The following is a 5976-nucleotide window of genomic DNA, read 5'->3' on the forward strand; positions in this document are numbered from 1 at the left end:
CCTGACCTCAACACTCCCCCAGACAAACACACGCTGCTCTCATTCCAGCTGCAGGTCCGTGCATATCAATACATCATTTGAAACCTAGCATAAAAATACATTTTGTTTCAAATAATTGGTAACAATCACTTGGTTTCTCATACTATGGAACAGACTTGTGAACACATGGCAAATATAACTGATTTTCAGTCAAGATTCAAGACTTTATTATCATTCTCATAGAAAACAACCAAACGACATTTAGAGCATCAAACACTGCACAGTTCTGATGTAAACTCCGATACAAAAGGTGCAAGAGCCCATCCCATAAATAACCCCAGTATGAACATCAGCACAGTAGTCTTAGCAGCAGCATGCAGGGCATCAGGAGTAAAATGCATCACAGGGTCTCACAGTCCGACATGTGCAAAGTCCAGTTCAGTGTTATTGTATCTGTGGATGTGGTTTCTGTCCCTGAAGGAGACTACTACTTGGATGAAGTCTTTATCCAGGTTTTGGGTTCTAACAGGTTCTGGGGATATGTGAAGTTATGTCATGTTCTCTTAAGTCCTGATTCTATTTCCCTTTTTAACCAGTATCAGTTACTTTTTTTGTTTCAACTTTCCCAGGTTTTAGCCAGGCCAAGCTGGTACAAAACGGACTTATCGGGCCCTAACTGGTCAGAGAGCTGATGGAACTCATGGTTAACATGAAGGAACCATGAACCCAGCCAGGCTGTGCTTCTGTTTTATGTGTCTTGGATTTAGTAAAAAAAATTAAATAAAATCTTTTAGGTCTTGTTTTTATTTCTTTATTGTGTAAAAAGGCAAAAATAATGTGTTAAGCATGTCAATGTGCATGTAGTTAAAATACATAAAATGACTGAAAACACATGGTATAGAATAGATCAGGCAACCGGGCCGTTAGTCTGGTCAGGTTCTTGTGGATTCTGGTTCTATTGGGGTCTAATGGTTCTCTGATGTTTTATTAATTCACATCTTGTCAGGTTGGTGGCCCTTGTCTGCTTCTTGGGCTGTGCTCCCTGTTCTGTGGAGCTCTGAGCAGCTCTGCATAAATGCACAGCTCAGCAGCCTACAGTGTTCCACATTCCAGCTCCCAGCAGATGTGTGCTCTTTGAAGCCTTTCTGGGCCACAGATACACGCCGTGTTTGTTCTGCAGGGGAAAAAATAAGCTATTTTTTCTTCAGCATTGACAGACACTGAAAGCTGTACAGTACAATATACCAAGCTGATGCCTTCATATAATTGTCACAAAAATAGTGAACTGTAAGGCATCTTGGGAGGTTATTTACAACATTGCGGAGACTAAATAAGAATACACAATCACATTATGGGGACAAAACATCTAATCTCCATGGTGTAAATCTTGTATTATTAGATATGAGTTAAAATAGATTAGATGGCTAGGGTTAAGTAAGTAGTGACTATGGTTTTACTTTTATTTATTATTTTATTTATACAGGGGAACTCATTGAGGGCATTTGGGCTTTTTGTTCCATGGACGTCCTGTTTAAAATACAATACAAACAGAAAAAGCCAACAGAACAAGTATACAAGTCCATATAAAACATGCAGTTGAGCTACCCCCCATGCGGTTGCAAAGGAGACAAAAGAATAATAAATAAAATACAAATCATAAATGATAATTTTTGTGCTTCAGGAGCTTCTTAACCATGTTCTAAACCTGTGGCTCGTTCAAGACAGTGTGGCTCGTTCACACGGTCATTTATGTCGTACCACGTGACCGCTCCAACCAATCAGTGCTTGAGATGAGCTAAAGCGCAGACAGAGCAAAGCTGAAGTTAACGATTAAAAAGCGTTTTTAAGACAACAGACAAACTTTGAGCAGAGAAAAAGTTTATGACCTGAAAATAGATCAAAATCGCCACAAAATTTGAAATTTGTGAAAGTTGTAGGTGCCCTGTCAACCGAGCACGAGCAGTTTGTGGTTACATTGAAAGAAAGAAAAATCCTCTCTGGGCAGGAGGGATTTTTTTCGTTGTAGTATCAATGAGTGGCCACTAATCCAACTCGAGATGGCTCTAAGCTAGCAATAGCCTATTCTGTTATTTTAATAGATCATGGAGAGCTTTGTGAGCACTAGGAACCAGTTAGCTCAATGCATACTTTAAATGTTTGAAAATCAGATGCCCTCGCTAACTAAGTCAATGTAATGTAAAGCACTGAAACATGTTCTAGAGTTTGCATGTCTAAGACTAGAGCATGATTAGGGTGCCATGCTCAGTAATCTTCTAACAAATGGATCTGGCTCTAACCAGCGCACTCTTTTGTGTGGTGGCTTGTCTCCAGCACTGAAGCCAGTGTGACAGGATTTACATGCACTTCCTAATCTGTGTAAGCGAACCTGTTTGGGATGTAATTCACATGGTATGTCTTTGATTTGGATTAGTCTGGCCAATCCTCTTACCACAGGCTCAGCAGAACTTATCAGTGATGGGCTGTGTCATGAAGCGCTCCAAATCCTTGTATCCACCCTCCCAGACCCCAGCTCCTAATTCTAATCTGTTCTAATCTGATCCTAGACTTCTCTTCAAACTGCTCCTCAAAGCCAGGCCTGGTGCTGGATTTCACAAATTGAGGTTACAGTTTCAGTAAGGCCGTGCAAATGTTCAAGACTATAGTGAGATTTAGAAGACGTGTGATGGAAACTTTGCCCTATGGTTTTGATGCCCACACAAATAGATAATTATGTCAGGTCAGTTCAGTTCTGCTCTACTTTGGTCATGACAAATAGGAAATTGACTGTTTTTATGTTGGCATCTCATGAGCAAGTTAAAACATTCAATTTAATTGTGTCCAACGCGAACTGAACAGGTCTGACTTACTACCGGTAATGTGAAGAACCCTCCGAAGCACCCCCCAAAGGACACCACGAGGGACACGGTCCAGTGCTTTCTCCAGATCCATAAAGCGCATGAGGACTACTTGAGCAACCTCCCATGAGGCCTCGACCACTCGGTGGTGAGTATAGAGCTGGTCCAGTGTTCTGCAACTGGGACAAATACTGCACTGTTACTTCTGAATCTGAGGTTTGACTATCTATCGGATTCTGTGGTCCCCCTTCTTAAAGGCAAGGGAAGTTTATTTGTTTATAAGTTTATAAGTAATTCAAAGTGCTTTACAGAATATGAAAGACATTATAATCACAATACAACAAATCAAGACATAAATATTCCCCATGTTTAGTCCTGGTTTAGTCCTGGTTTAGTCCTGGTTTAGTCCTGGTTTGGTCCCGGTTTAGTACTGGTTTAGACCTGGTTTACTCCTGGTTTAGTCCTTGTTTAGTCCTGGTTTAGTCCTGGTTTAATCATTATTTAGTCCCGGTTTAGTCTTGTTACATCTGGTTTAGTCCTGAGAGCGTGAGTTGGTTCATATGGCTCTAAAGTGTGGTAGATGTATTTTGGTGCTGGTCCATGGGGAGACTTGTTCACAAGCAGAGCTGCTTTAAAGCCTATTCTCTGAGCCATATGAGCCAGTGCAGAGACCTGAACACAGGACACATGTGTGAAGTATTTCCTGGTTCTAGTCAGGACCCGAGCAGCAGTGTTCTGAATGTACTGCAGCTGTCTTAAGGCTCATTTGGAGAGGCCAGTGAGCAGGACATTACAGTAGTCTAACCTATTGGAGACAAATGCATGGATAAGTCTTTCTAAGTCTGGTTTTGACAGTACAGTATAAATTTGATTTTTGTAATGTTTTTTAGATGCTAAAAAGAGGGACCACCAACTTGATCTTCCAGTCCAGAGGTACAGTCCCCGACTCCCTGAGCCACAGCACACTTGGCTCGCTGCTACTAGTCACCTGCCTCAGGAGTCCCACAAGCCAACAAGGCAAGGCAAGGCAAGTTTACACTCACCTAAAGGATTATTAGGAACACCTGTTCAATTTCTCCTTAATGCAATTATCTAATCAATCAATCACATGGCAATTGCCATGTGATTGGTTGTGGTCCTGGTCAAGACAATCTCCTGAACTCCAAACTGAATGTCAGAATGGGAAAGAAAGGTGATTTAAGCAATTTTGAGCGTGGCATGGTTGTTGGTGCCAGACGGGCCGGTCTGAGTATTTCACAATCTGTTACTGGGATTTTCACGCACAACCATTTCTAGGGTTTACAAAGAATGGTGTGAAAAGGGAAAAACATCCAGTTTGGGGCAGTCCTGTGGGCAAAAATGCCTTGTTGATGCTAGAGGTCAGAGGAGAATGGGCCGAGTGATTCAAGCTGATAGAAGAGCAATGTTGACTGAAATAACCACTCGTTACAACCTAGGAATGCAGCAAAGCATTTGTGAAGCCACAACACACACAACCTTGAGGCAGATGGGCTACAACAGCAGAAGACCCCACCGGGTACCACTCATCTCCACTACAAATAGGAAAAAGAAGCTACAGTTTGCACGAGCTCACCAAAATTGGACAGTTGAAGACTGGAAAAATGTTGCCTGGTCTGATGAGTCTGGATTTCTGCTGAGACATTCAAATGGTAGAGTCAGAATTTGGCGTAAACAGAATGAGAACATGGATCCATCATGCCTTGTTACCACTGTGCAGGCTGGTGGTGGTGGTGTAATGGTGTGGAGGATATTTTCTTGGCACACTTTAGGTCCCTTAGTGCCAATTGGGCATTGTTTAAATGCCACGGGCTACCTGAACATTGTTTCTGACCCTGTCCATCCCTTCATGACCACCATGTACCCATCCTCTGATGGCTACTTCCAGCAAGATAATGCACCATGTCATAAAGCTCCAATCATTTCAAATTGGTTTCTTGAACATGACAATGAGTTCACTGTACTACAATGGCCCCCACAGTCACCAGATCTCAACCCGATAGAGCATCTTTGGGATGTGGTGGAACGGGAGCTTCGTGCCCTGGATGTGCATCCCACAAATCTCCATCAACTGCAAGATGCTATCCTATCAATATGGGGCAACATTTCTAAAGAATGCTTTCAGCACCTTGTTGAATCAATGCCACGTAGAATTAAGGCAGTTCTGAAGGCGAAAGGGGGTCAAACACCGTATTAGTATGGTGTTCCTAATAATCCTACAGGTGAGTGTATATGTATAGCACAATTCATACACAAAGTAATTCAAAGTGCTTTACAGAATAAGAAAGACAAATCAAAACATAAATAATCATAAAATTATCATTAAAACAGAAGAGTGCAGAATAAAAACCTTTCAGTCATATGCACAGCTAAACAGAACTGTTTTGAGCCTGGATTTAAACATTGTCAAAGTAGAGGCCTGTCTCACATCTTCAGGAAGATTGTTCCAGGTTTTAGCTGCATAAAACTTAAACGCTGAGTCCCCATGTTTAGTCCTGACTCTGGGGACCAGCAGGAGGCCGGTCCCTGAAGACCTCAGATGGTTCATATGGCACTAACATGTCAGAGACGTACTTTGGACCTAGGCCATGAAGAGACTTACACACAAGCAGAGCTGCTTTAAAGTCTATTCTTTGAGCTACAGGAAGCGAGTGCAGAGACCTGAGCACAGGACTTATGTGCTCGTACTTCCTGGTTCTAGTCGGGGGCTTGTTTGGAGAGGCCAGTGAGCAGGCCGTTACAGTAGTTTAACCTACTGGATACAAATGCATGGATAAGTCTCTCTAAGTCTGGCTTTGACAGTGTACCTTTTATTTTTGCAATGTTTTTTAGATGGTAAAAAGCTACAGATGTTATTGATTTGATGTGGCTGTTAAAGTTCAAGTCTGAGTCCATTATTACCCCTAGATTTCTTGCCTGATTTGAAGGTTTTAGAGAGAGAGACTGAAGGTGACTGCTAACACTTTTTCTATGTTTCTGTGGGCCAAAGATGATGACTTCCACACACTGATCTGTTGGATGCAGTGGCAGAGTGAATCCACTGGTCCATATTCACCTGCTGCTAGTGAGACATAGACCTGAATGTCATCTGCAAAGTTGTGGTAGGACACATTACTGCTGAGTA

The sequence above is a fragment of the Periophthalmus magnuspinnatus genome, chromosome 6 (assembly GCF_009829125.3).
Source record: "Periophthalmus magnuspinnatus isolate fPerMag1 chromosome 6, fPerMag1.2.pri, whole genome shotgun sequence".
Taxonomy (NCBI): domain Eukaryota; kingdom Metazoa; phylum Chordata; class Actinopteri; order Gobiiformes; family Gobiidae; genus Periophthalmus; species Periophthalmus magnuspinnatus.